Source organism: Pteropus alecto, unplaced genomic scaffold (assembly GCF_000325575.1).
Source record: "Pteropus alecto unplaced genomic scaffold, ASM32557v1 scaffold45, whole genome shotgun sequence".
NCBI lineage: Eukaryota > Metazoa > Chordata > Mammalia > Chiroptera > Pteropodidae > Pteropus > Pteropus alecto.
In genome coordinates this window covers 3,393,925-3,406,643 of record NW_006442491.1, presented here as the reverse complement: position 1 = coordinate 3,406,643, position 12,719 = coordinate 3,393,925, and the positions used below count along the sequence as shown (strand labels likewise).

The 12,719-nt window shown below is 43.3% G+C and overlaps 1 protein-coding gene and 1 pseudogene across 1 annotated transcript in view; both read left to right on the top strand.

The window, feature by feature from the left end:
* Positions 1–12,719, top strand: part of SLC24A3 (solute carrier family 24 member 3) — a 457,276-nt gene that overhangs the window by 213,699 nt on the left and 230,858 nt on the right. The gene's annotated exons all lie outside the window — the stretch shown is intronic.
* LOC112471107 lies at positions 3,500–3,620 on the top strand (annotated as a pseudogene).

Genomic DNA, 12,719 nt, shown 5'->3' with positions numbered 1-12,719 from the left:
CCTTTGGAGAGGAGAATAGGTTGATGCACACAGGGAACACACTGTCAACCACTGGAGTCCTTTGGGAGTTCGACCAAGTTATGGAGGTCCTTGGCTTCTGGTCTCAATCTAAAAGTTACCAAGTATCCAAAGAGATATGAGGAGTGGTTGGAGGAGTCTAGTTTACAGTGGAGCAGAGGAACCTGGAGACAGAGGTATTGAGTATTCAGGTTCTGATTGAAGCAGGTTTGCAACTTTTGCTATAGATGCTCTCAGTCTTCTTGTGTTCCCTTTCCACATGCTTTGGCCCTCTTTGTGCCCCAACCCCACCTTTCCTCTATGCAGGACCCTTGCATGCTCTCACACCCATTTGAGACTGCTCCCTGGTCACCTGCAGGCCCTGCCCACTGATAGAACCAGGGGATATCAAAACACAGATGCCCAGTAGAGGGCTTTTAGGGGCTGGGAATATTCCCAGGCTGCCGTGTCTGCCTTAAAAAAGGCTAAAAATATACCTAAAGTTTTTGTTTACTGCAAGCATTTGGGCAAAAGGTAGCCAACACTGCTGACAGGGCCATTTTCCATTTTACAAGTTGCCACTTATAAATTTTAATGAATTATTCCAAATTTTAATGAATTATTCCTTGCAGAAATCTGGCCAGCTTGGTGACATTACCAAGAGATATCACCAAGAGATGCTGGGGATTAAGAAGTGTGCTCTAAACCAGGGATTTAGAGACAGGTTTGATGTAATTGAATATTTATAGACCCATGGTGCGGGGCAGCTGGTCTTACTTGCTTCACGACCATCTAAGTTGCTGACTCATTGGACAAGTGAGGGTGAGACGCATCAATGTTTTGCGGGCCTCAATTTCTAAGCTCCTGGTCCATGATGGATTTAAGGTTTGTTAAGGATATCTTTTGCACTAGTCATTCATTTCCTGTTTTATGATCGGATTTTCAACCTGGTAATTCAGAACTATGAGATAGATAGAAATGGTCTTGATTTCAACATAAGATTTGCAGAATCTGTTATGAATTCATTGGAGGCCAGACAGATAACTGGATATGGATGAGATACAGCTGGTATGTTAGTAGTTGGTTGAAGAACTACTTTAAAATGTGATTAATTTCCTGGAGTTGGGGGGCGGGATCCTCTATAATGGCATGTCTGCACTTGACCCCAGCAAGTACATTTTTACAAATGATAATGAATTAGAAAAGTCAAGCCATAAAGAATTTCAGTGAAGACATACGAGGCATAATTATCACATTTGCAAGAGGCCCAAGGGTTATCCTAAGAACCACAAAGTGTAACGAAGAACCAAGATTCTAGGGTATATCCATAGCCTACAGACAGAGAGATGAAATTTAATTGGAGTAAGTGTAAAGTCCCACACATACATTACCATGACCACTACACATGTGCAGAAAGGTGAACTCTGGCTAAAGAGTAGTTTCTGTAGAGAATGCTGTATCACCTGGTTTTGTTAATGTTAGTATGATCTGGCATGGCTAAGAATGTGTATGAATAGAGTGTAGGTGATAGTATGGCTCTCAGAGCTCCCTCTCTTCTTCCCTCCCTGTCTCTTGCAGTCTCTTTCTACCAACAAGGAAGTATTTTAATGCCCATCTTGGAGACTTCCTCTTCATATTTGATGCCATTCCTGAGTCATGTATTTGCAAGTAGACTGGCAGCACCATTATTGGTTACTGAACACCTGGCTATATGAGACGAGAACTCATCATCAGAGCAAAGGAAGGAGGGGAGAGTTGGAGACTAGGCTGGGCATCAAACATGTCAGCTACTCTTAAGATTCTCGAGTTCTTTTTTATTTTACATAGAACCTGGTACAGTATTGGGTTATTGGTGGGTTGATTAATAACCAACAGATTTTTGCATTGCTTTCCCTCATGTTGTTTGTTTTCTGGGCATGACAGTGTACTCAGCCTGAACACAGAGTAAGCCAAAGATGCTTGGGAATTAATGCCCCAGGAGTAATCTTGAGCCAGTGATGTAGAGGCTGGTAGATAAATACGAGCTTCCCTGCCTTTTCGTGGAACAATTCAGAAGAGGTTCAGCATTGTCTCTCAAAGTGTCCCTGGTGGAATTAAGTCCTTATTGTTCACTGAGGTCACAAGCTCATGACTACACCCTGTATTGGCTTCCTTTCCTCCCCTGTCTCAATTCCTCACTCCTTCACTGCTGCTTCCTGGGACCACACCCCAAATAAACTACTTATCTCAAGGTCAGCTTCCGGGGGGTGGCAGAGTGGGGGGAACCAAATGAAGACAGAAGTTGAATAATTAGAACTACTTAGTTAGGAGAATAACAAATGCCACCATAATATATAATCAGTTCCTTAAGTAACAGTTATTAGTCACCTATTGTGTACAAAGAACTACACTCTACACTGGACATGTTTACACAAATGAGTGAGCTGTGAGTTTGTAGTGTACCTGGGAAGGTCAAGTTAGTATACATACACACACTCTGGAAACTTTTCTGGGCTGTCAGGCAGTGCAGTCTCCCCCACGAGTCCTGTGTTCTGCTCTTCTTTCCCATCTGTATCTGTAAAACTTTTTCTTAACTTTCAAGGGAAGACCCTTTAGAAAAAGAAATTTAGAATTTTCTCTAAATTGTGGGGCTTTGGGCCCCACAATTGGGTGGACTTTGGAGAAAGGCCTATGGCAAGAGATAGACATGCGTTTATTCCCTCTTGGAGTGAGCATACACCTCAGTCTTCAAACCCTGCCATGTTCTCTTGAGATAGCCAGCATTTCAGTGACCAGACTCTCCCCTAAATTGCCTGTCTGAAGCTAGGAGTGGTTCAGAAATCCTCTATGAAACCAGGAATCCCAAACCCTGGTCATTGGGCAAGGGAATGGCTATGAGTGGCGACTTCGTCGCAGTCTCCAGCCTGGGTGTGTAGTGCTCCCCAGTACTCATTCTGGCAGGTACTTCATGTTCACAGAGACAAAAGATAATACTGTGACTTTGTTCAGAGCCTTCCTGTTAATATCTTGGAACCTTAACTATTAGAGCCTGAACTTTCCCTTGGGATTAATATAAGGGAGGCATGTGCCAGATACGGCTCCTCCATGAGTTCTCTAATTCTATAAAAAGAAAGACTACAGAGGGCATCCAGAAAAATGTCTGAACTCAAGAAAAAAAAAATGAATAATGTAGTATTTACTGACATGTGGCCTAGGTGTAAAGGGAAACCCTAATGGCATAATCACACATCTTCTTGAAGTCTCACATTTTATTACTAGTCATGGTGGGGAAAGTACAGAGGAATCTAGGGGATCTAGCTTCAACTCTAATTTTCTGTGTGACCTGGAACAAGTCAGTTTACCTCCCTTAGCTTTAACTTTCAAATGAAAGAATTAGACTGGGTCATTTTCAAGTAACACTCTTTTTTTGCATGATATAAATTCAGACTAAAAGAAAAATTATTATGGTCTACTTTTTTTTTTTTACCTAAAATAAAAATGTTTTCTTGAAATCTATGAGAGAGTCTATGGCCATGCTACCTTGAACAAGCCCGATCCCATCTGATCTCGGAAGCTAAGCAGGGTCGGGGGCCTGGTTAGTACTTGGATGGGAGATCACCTAGGAAGACCAGGTACTGTAGGCATAAAAAATAAAAAATAAGGGATTGTAAGCTGACAAGGTCCTTGCAATATGTGAGGTCAACCAAGGGTTGCCTCACCTAAAAAAAAAAAAAATCTATGAGAGAAAATGTGTTTATAGAAGTTAGATGATTTACTCTGCTGAATACAAGAATACCAATGAAAAAAAAACCCAACACTGTTTTTTAGCCTCTGAAATGTTAATAACTGGGCATATCTGAGAAGGAATAAAATGTTGGAAGCTTTCCAATGTTCTGCCCTAAAAGTGGATCTCTGGGCTGTCTTGTGAAGCTGGGCAAACCCTGTGTATCCTGATGGTCACGGATCACTCACTATGAGACCCAGTCCCCACTGCAGACTCCCTTAGAGGACAAACATTCTCTGAGCCTGTGACTCTGGCCCACTCTGTGTCCCATCTGGAGGAAAGAGAGGGAGTCAGCTGAGAGAGTGGATCAGCTCCCAGAGCAAGAAGCCCGCATGGCCTCTCCAGGAATTACTGCCAGCCCGTAGTAATCGAGAGTGGCAGCTCCAGCTCTAAGGCTCAGAGACAGTAAGGCCTTGGGATTCAGTGTCCCAGGTGAATCACAGAGCATCTGGAGGGCAATGAGGAATTTGTTCCCCAGCTTTTTCCTCCAGAAAGTCCAGATTGTACACACTCTGCAATTACATAATTATCCTTTCACATGTGACTTCTGCACATTTAGGTTGGCAGCACTGGGTGGGATCTAAGGTGCTTTGTGGATCTGCAGAGATTTTCATTTATTCATCTTACATCCTACAGAGGGTAGCTCCAAGCCTATCTCATGCACATGCACACACACACAAGTACACACGTGTACACACATGTGTCTGTGTGTGTATATTTTTGTATTCTCTCCATTCTTGGTTTTATTTGAATAAAGTCAGAGTCAGGCTTCATATCCAGGCCTTTAAGAGTAGCTATGTAAAAAAATTTTTTAACCAATTCTAGCCTTATATTTGATATTAGTCCAGACTGTGTTTTTCTTAATTTCAATAGACCTGGTTTTTTTAATTGTGGTAAAATACATATAAAAGTAACACTTAACCATTTTTTAGTGTCTAGCTCAGTAGCATGAACTGCATTCACATTGTTATGCAAACATTATCACCACCATCCATATCCAGAAGTCTTTTCATCATGGAAAACTGAAGCTCTGTCCCCATTAAACAATGGCTCCCCATTCCCCGCTCCCCCCAGCCCCCAGCAACTACTGTTCTACTTTCTGTCTCTATGAATTTGACTACTCTAGGTACCTTATATAAGTGGAATGATATAGAATTTGTCCTTTTGTGACTAGCTTACTTCACTCAGCAGAGTGTCCTCAAGGTTCATTCATGTAGCATACGTCAGAATTTCCTTCCTTTATAAAGCTCAATAATATTTCATTGTGTGAATATATCACATTTTGTTTACCCCAGACTGTTTTTCATAGCTGATTGAGCAGTCTATTTTTTGTTGTTAATATATATCCTATGGTCTTCCATATTTGAAATAAGAATTATATTTAATTCTGTGGGGACAGTGGAAAAAAATTTTTTTTTTTTTTACTGTGTAAACTTTGTCCAGTCACTTACCTTGTTTAAGAATTGTGACCTGTAGGCACTTGATCATCTGGGACTAGTTAACACACTTGCCTTGGCCCATTAGAATGGTTAAAATAGTATAGTCGCACTTGTTCAGAACTCACTTCTCCCCTCTAAGGTGACCCTGAGGGTCATTGGAGTATCTTGAGGTTTTATAGGGTTTGAGTCCCAGAACCTGCTTGTGGGAGGCTCTAAGCATTGTGTGTCCTGGTTAACTTGAACTGGTGATTAACGTGGTTATTAAGTCATGTTGCTTTTAATGGAATGAAATTCATTCGGATATATTTTAAAGAGTTATTAAGCATAACCCTGAACATCCCAGCCAGTCTTCTTATAGTCTCCAGCACCTTCTTCCCACTTAGTACTTCCCTAACATCACCCGCCTCTAAGTAAGGCTCCATTAGATAAAATGCTGAGTAAAGGTGGATTTCTTGCAATCTCTTGACTTCCTAATATTAATAACTTGCTCATTGCCATTCTTCACATCTCTTGGTTGTGGATGGAGTGGGAATGTGGGCATGGGCCTGATATTATTCCTTCAAGTTCTGGATACATTTGAGACACCATGTAAATATTTGTTGATATTTATTACATGATGTAATATTAAATAGACTCTTAGTACTGAATGGACCTTAGAGGGTGGTTCTTCCTCCATTTAAGTACAACATAGCTTTGTTAAATATTTAATAAACAGCCAAAAACCATTTCTTTTAATATAATCAATATGATGTCCCTCTGGAAGCTGATAATGGATTTATGAGCTTCAAATGGCTGAAGAGACTTGGGGAACCCAAGTTACTCCCACCAATATCAGTCACCCTCCCCCACCCCTAGCACAACCAAGGCCGAGAGATAGCAAACGCTAGATGAGCCTGTAATTTCTGCCATTCTTTGGCTCTGCCAGCTCTCAAACCTTAATTTTGTGCATATGAATCATCCAATCTCTTGTTAATATGCAGATTTTTACTCAGTAGGTCTGGAATGGAACTGAGGTACTGCATTTCTAATAAGTTCTAACAAGCTCCTAGGTGATGCTGCAGTTGATTGAGAACCATTCTGCATAGCAAGGCTCCTGGGAGCCTAGGGTCTAAAAGAAGCAGGACCACGACTCCAGTGAGGCATTTGGGGCGTAAAATGTCAAGAGTCGCTGGCTCTCAGAATCATCCACATGTGCCTGGGGCAGCTCCACCTCTCTGGGTGGTGCAGATGTAGTGTGGCCTTGACTTAGGTGATGCTGCAGTTGATTGAGAACCATTCTGCATAGCAAGGCTCCTGGGAGCCTAGGGTCTAAAAGAAGCAGGACCACGGCTCCAGTGAGGCATTTGGGGCGTAAAATGTCAAGAGTCGCTGGCTCTCAGAATCATCCACATGTGCCTGGGGCAGCTCCACCTCTCTGGGTGGTGCAGATGTAGTGCAGCCTTGACCCCGAGAACTGGCATTTCCTTAAATTTTGCACCCTGAGGGCCTCACTCAACTTGCCCTGGTCCCAACCCTGGAAGGAAGGTTTTGCTCCAGGGGATTTGAGGCCTGCTATGCTACTCTGACTTGAGTTACTCAAGAGGCCAGTGTAGTGGGAACCTCTGCCTCAGGCTCCTGGTCCTTCTTGCTCCCTGAGTTTACCCTGGAGAGATACCTAGTCCCATCTAAGGGCCGCTCTTCTCCCATTCCTGTCTAACCAGGTCTGGGCGGGACTCCCCACAGCGCAGTCAATACTTTGGCTGCCAGGTGGCGCAATATTTTAAAAAGAGTGCCTCCAGAGTGTTTTCTTCTGAATGCTTTATGGTATGATGTGCACCGTACCCTTGTGGCAGCAAGTGAGGGGGCAAGAAAGGAGTCAGCTATGAGGCCAGGACTTGAACATAAGCAATCCCCTCACTCGCTGTGTCTTAACCACTCACTCAAACAAAGCGGGACTGATGGAGCATTCTCAGTGCAATCTGTTTTATTTTGAAGTTTTTCCCTCCAGGTGCTTTTCGTGGGTAATTATGCTTTCTTCAACATGTCAACAATGTGAGGAGAGATTGCAAAGCCTTCTGCTGTCAGCATTCCCTTCTTCCTCCACCTACTTTCTCCCCTCTGCAAGTCTCTAACTCTCTAATAAAATCAAATTATCAAAAAGGAAAGAAAACAGGGATGCGCTGTTAGCTGACAGATGACCAGGCCTCCTCCAGGCATGGGTTTTCTGGGGTGGTCCTGGCTAGGTGGCGGTCTTATGGGGAGGAGGCACAAGCAGGCTTCACTTTCATTGTTCCCCACACAGCCCTCCCAAGGATTTTGGGAAGCAGCTTAGGTCCTGGGTTGGGGTGCCCTGGTGCATTCTCTACCCACTGTTACAGCCCAATTGAAGCTAGTAGGTAGTACACACAGGACATCTCCGGGACTGGATGCTCATGCCTGACTTGCAGAATGCTGAGAAGGTAATTGCAACACACTGTCACCAAGGCCATTGGGAAGTTAATGGTTTTCCGTTGCCCTTTTACAGGTTAATAGAACCTGTAAAAAGCTGCCGCTGCTGTGAAAGGTTCTTCATCACATAGGCTGTCAGGGCCTGCCCAGCTCCAACTGGTGGAGGTGGGCTTTTCTCCTTGCTCGGAGCTGGCTCTGTGACTTGCCTTTGATTTACGCACCCTCCACTGTGACCCCCGAACTCCTGAGGCCCTTAGTTTATATGCATGTGTGCTCACACACATACATACATACACACACACTCATGCACTGAGTGTGTGTGTGTGTGTGTGTGTGTGTGTGTAATGTGAGCCCATCCAAGTGTGTGATCGCAAAGAGAGGGGCAAGACAGAGATATGGTCACTTGAGAATGGAATACCCCTGGGAATCTCTGTCTGTTTTAGAATATCAAATGCAGAACTCTTGTGTGCTTGCTCACTCACTCTCAGTAATTTTTTCTCCTGGGCCTGGTTTCTGGGGCTGTTTGTAAATACTTCACATTGTTAAAATGAACAACAATAATAACATGTTCTATGTACATGGTACATTTGTCTTAGGAATGCAAGTCTCCCTTTTCTGCAGCTTTTAAATATATTGAAGCCAAGAGAAAAGGGAGAGAGCATGCCCATTATACAGATGAAGAAACTAAGGTCTATGAACACACCATGATTTCTCTTTTTTCCAGGAGGTAGTGGATTATACATAGGCATTTGATCTTTTACTCTTTACCTCCCAGTCCATGTTTCTTCTGTGACTTTGACGGGGATACTGTAGGTCCAGAGCAGCACTGTGTAACAGAGTTTTCTGCAGTACTAGAAATACTGGAGCCCTGTTCTGTTCATTATGGCAGCACTTACCACAAGTGGCCGTGGAGCACTTGAAATAAGGCAAATGTGACTTGAGGGTCTGGATTTCTAATTTTACTCAAATTTAAGTAATTTAAATTTAGGTAGCCACATGTGGCCTGTGGCTGCTGTTTTAGACAGGACAGGCCTGGAGCATGTAAAGGAAAGAGCAGTTAGGAAGGGATTTCATGGAGTGGGCAGTAGGCTCTCCATGGTCCCCTTTCTTCTGGGATTCCTTCGTGGGAGTGAGTCAAGAGGGTGGAGAGGTGGAATGCTATCAATGCCTGGGAGTGGTCAATGGTTTGGAAGCATCTGCAGTGACCAGTCCTCCAAGAGGAACCTCCCATTTGGAACAGAGTTTCCCCTGAGAGGCTTGAGATAAAAACATTTCCCATTGAAACACAGAAATACAAGAAATTCTTTCTTACCTGGTTTGCTAGAATTGCACATTTCATTTGTTTAGTGCAATCCAGCAAATGAGCAATGAAATTTAATTAAGACACTTCCCACAAAAACCAGAGTTGATGGCATGCCCATTATATTACTGACTCTATAGAACAGGATCCATGTGATAAATTCATGTTTGAGCTTGGGGTCTCCAGGAAAAGAGAAAGTCTTATCTCTGCGGACCAACTTGCAGCCTTCTAGCAGAAAATGAAATTGGTGTGGCATGGCATGTTTCCCTTTTGTCATAGATGTCAGAAAATGAATAGGCAAAGTCACTGTCCAGTTGTGCTCAATGGTTCATCACTGGGACGTAAGAAATATAACCCTGCTTCCTCTGGGCCAGCGTTCTGCCACTGGAAGCACATTAGTGTCACTAGAGAGCTTTAAAAATAACCCACTGAGGCCCAGACTTCACCCTAGGCCAATTAAACCAGAATCTCTAGGTGCAGCCTAAGAACTGACATCTTTTAAAGTTACCCAGAAGCATATTCGTATCCTGTGCTCCCAGGGTGGAGCAGCCCTGCTTATGTGGTCTTTGTCCGTGTTCCCCCAGCCATCTTTTGTACTGATTTCTTTGTAAGCTGCCTAAGGTCCATTTAGAAGTAGACTGGTAAACCTTAAATAAAATTCCGTATCCTGTTTATTAGAGAAAGTACAACCATATTTTCACCATACATAGAAGTGTGCCTTTTCTTGAACATAGGCTCTCTAATAATAAATCTGAGCAGAATTTCTGTAAAATGTCAAATGATGGCATTATTTCAGACTCATTCCCTTCACTCTTATTCCCTCTAATAGTTCTTGTGACTAAAAAGTCTCATGGCTGCAGGAAAAATGCTGTAGACCTCTCTCCTACTCAAGGATTAAGTAAAATAAAGAAAGAAAGGACAGTGAGCAGCTACGATGCCTGCAGCAACATGGGGAAGGGACTCAAGTCAGTGTATATGCAGCCAAAGTGGCCTGTGTATGTTTTTTTGCATTAGAGAGCAAAGCATAATCCCTGCTCTAAGGGGAAGCCTCTGATGCTTCTGGAATGTCACCCTGGTCATGCTTCTCTCAAAAGGTAATAAAGTATGTGCATTCGCTGATTAGGAACAAATGTCAAAGTATCCAGCATGATGGAAGTCTCCGATTTCCACAGCTCTGATGCACACGGCGGGAGCTCATGAATCTTTAATGGATGGCCTATATATAGGGGCTTTCAGTTTCTGAGGGCAATAAAAGGTTCTACAGAGATAGAGTTCTTCCAGTGCCCTGTCTTCCACCAGGATTGGTGCTTATTTAAAGCACATCTCATCTTTCTAACATACAGAGATTCTGCTGACCATGAGAAACTGTCCAGGACCCAAGATTAAATTATAAGACTTCCACCCAGAAAAGTGTTTATTAATTTATCCAAAAAAGTGTGATGATTGTCCACTATGTGTTAGGCACAATGGTGAATTAGACAGGCCTCTGCCCCTGAGCTTATATTCTAGTTGGGGGAGACAGACAACAGACAAGAAAACAAATAATCGAGGAAATCGCAGGCGTGGGAATTACTGTGAAAGAAATAAGCAGGGGTGTGGCGTGTTTCCAGCACAGAAGTCACATGGCCTGATTTGCATTTTGAAAGATCACTCTGGTCACTGAGTGGGAAGATGGATTGTAGAGAGACAAAAGTAAAAGCCAAGACACCAGTTAAGAAAACATTGCAGTGTTCCAGGGAAGCGATGGTGATAGTGATAGAAGTAGAGAAAAGAGGGCAGATTTGTAATATAGTTAAGAGTAAAGTAGAACTTGCCGATGACTTGGACAAGATAGCAGAAAGAAAAGAATCAAGAAAAACCCCTGAACATGCGGCTGAACATGTGGTAGATTGTTGTAACATTTCCCAAGACAGAGAAGATATGGGTAAAAGGGACAGGTTTGTGAGGGGGGGGGGGCGTGGAATATCGAGTACACTGTCATTTAAATGAGCTAAGTATGGATGTTATCTAAGTGTAAACATACCTGGAGTTCAGGCAAGAGGTCAAGCCTGGAGATAGCCTTTTGGAGACATAAGCTTACAGACGGTATTTAAAGTGATAAGCTGACCTAGGAAGACAGCTCAGAGAATGAGCCCTCTGATCCTTCACCATTTAGAATCCAGTAGAAAAGGTACCAGCGAAGGAAACTGGGATGAGTGGCCAATGAGAAAGGAAGAAAAGAGTACGGCAACCTGGAAGATGACCATTCTTTCTTTTAGAAGAAGGTTACAGGGTGGGAAATGTATTTGATTGAATAAGAAAGAGTAACTGAGTCAAAGACTAAGGTGAGAAAGTAGAGTTTACAGTTTTGCAAGTTTTTCTTTGAAAACAGCATAGAAATGGAAAGGCAGCTAGACACAGAATGCCAAACAAGGAGGGGATTTGTTTTTAGGATAAGAGATATTTTTGGGGTGGCGATTCCATAGCATATTTGTTTACTGATGGAAATGATGAACCAGAAAGGGAGACTTGACATTTCTGGAGAAGAAAGGAGACCTATAGAGGTAAAGCTGTCCAAAATCCAGGAGGGGAGGGTACTCAGACATGTGTTCACCGACCTACCTTCAAAAGTGAAGGGGACATTTCCACTTTAGCAGCAGGCGAGAGAGAATATGGGTGTAGATGCAGGGAGCCTGGGGGATTCAGTAGAAGAAAATGAGAGCCTGATTGCACCTACTTTTTCTGAATATAAGGCAAAGTGATGAGCTGACAGAGAGGATGCACTTGAGGACAGAGAAGGAAATATGAAGCCAAAAAGGGAGCAAATTTACTTAGAAAATGTCATCAGATTACCCAGATCCCTGAGTGTTTCTTTAAGTTTTGATGGCCTGTTTGAGGTGAGCCTGCTCACCCACCCAGGTGTGTCATCTTCTCTGGCCACGTAAGTTGCTCAGGTATGGCTCAGAGAAGGTGTATGGTTGGGTTTAACCACAGTCTGAAGTTTTGTCACTTGAGTATCGCACAAGATAGGAAGGGCAAGGAGGTGAGGGTATTTGAAAATGAAAGATATAAATTAGAAGGATATGAATTGGGGCCTAATGAGCAACGAAAGCAGTGCAGAAAGGAATATGCTATAGTGAAAAAAGAGTTGTAGCAGTGAGGGTTCTAGAGTCAGTGGCCTAGACATCTAGGATAGGGGTGGTCAGAAACGAAGCTTGAAACCAAGATGTAGTGACATTATTCATGATACAAGAGTCAAGGCTTAGGAGGACAGACAACATGAACATTGGAAGTAATAAGATCAGTAAAGTGAGACGCTGGGGCTCTGGATGGTCATCCCCAGGGTGTTGATGTCACCATGATTATGACAGGAACAAGGACGGAGAAGCAGGGACCAAGCTGGAAGTTGAAGACAGAAGAGGAAAAATCCCCACTGGCAGCAACAATGGGGAGCTTTGATGGAGATTAAAACTATCTGGAATCCTTGAGTTTTCTCACTGTGTGGGACTGAAGCCAGTGTTTTACTTAGTGCTATAGAAGCTTCTTAGAGAACAACATGTCCCCAAGCTTGAGGGCTCCCAGCTGCCCCTGACCAACCTGCAATGCTAGAGAAATTACAGCCTGTTCACAGTGCTGAGCAGGGGTCATTCTATGTGGCTGCATCCACTGCTGCGCGGCCAAGTCCATGTTGCACAGTACATTCACCTGGAGACATCAGGGGACCTGAGGACCAGCCCAGCTCTGCTAGTCTATCTGTGTGTGACTTTGGACAAGTGACATCACCTCAGTTTACTCATGTGTAACATGAGAGAGT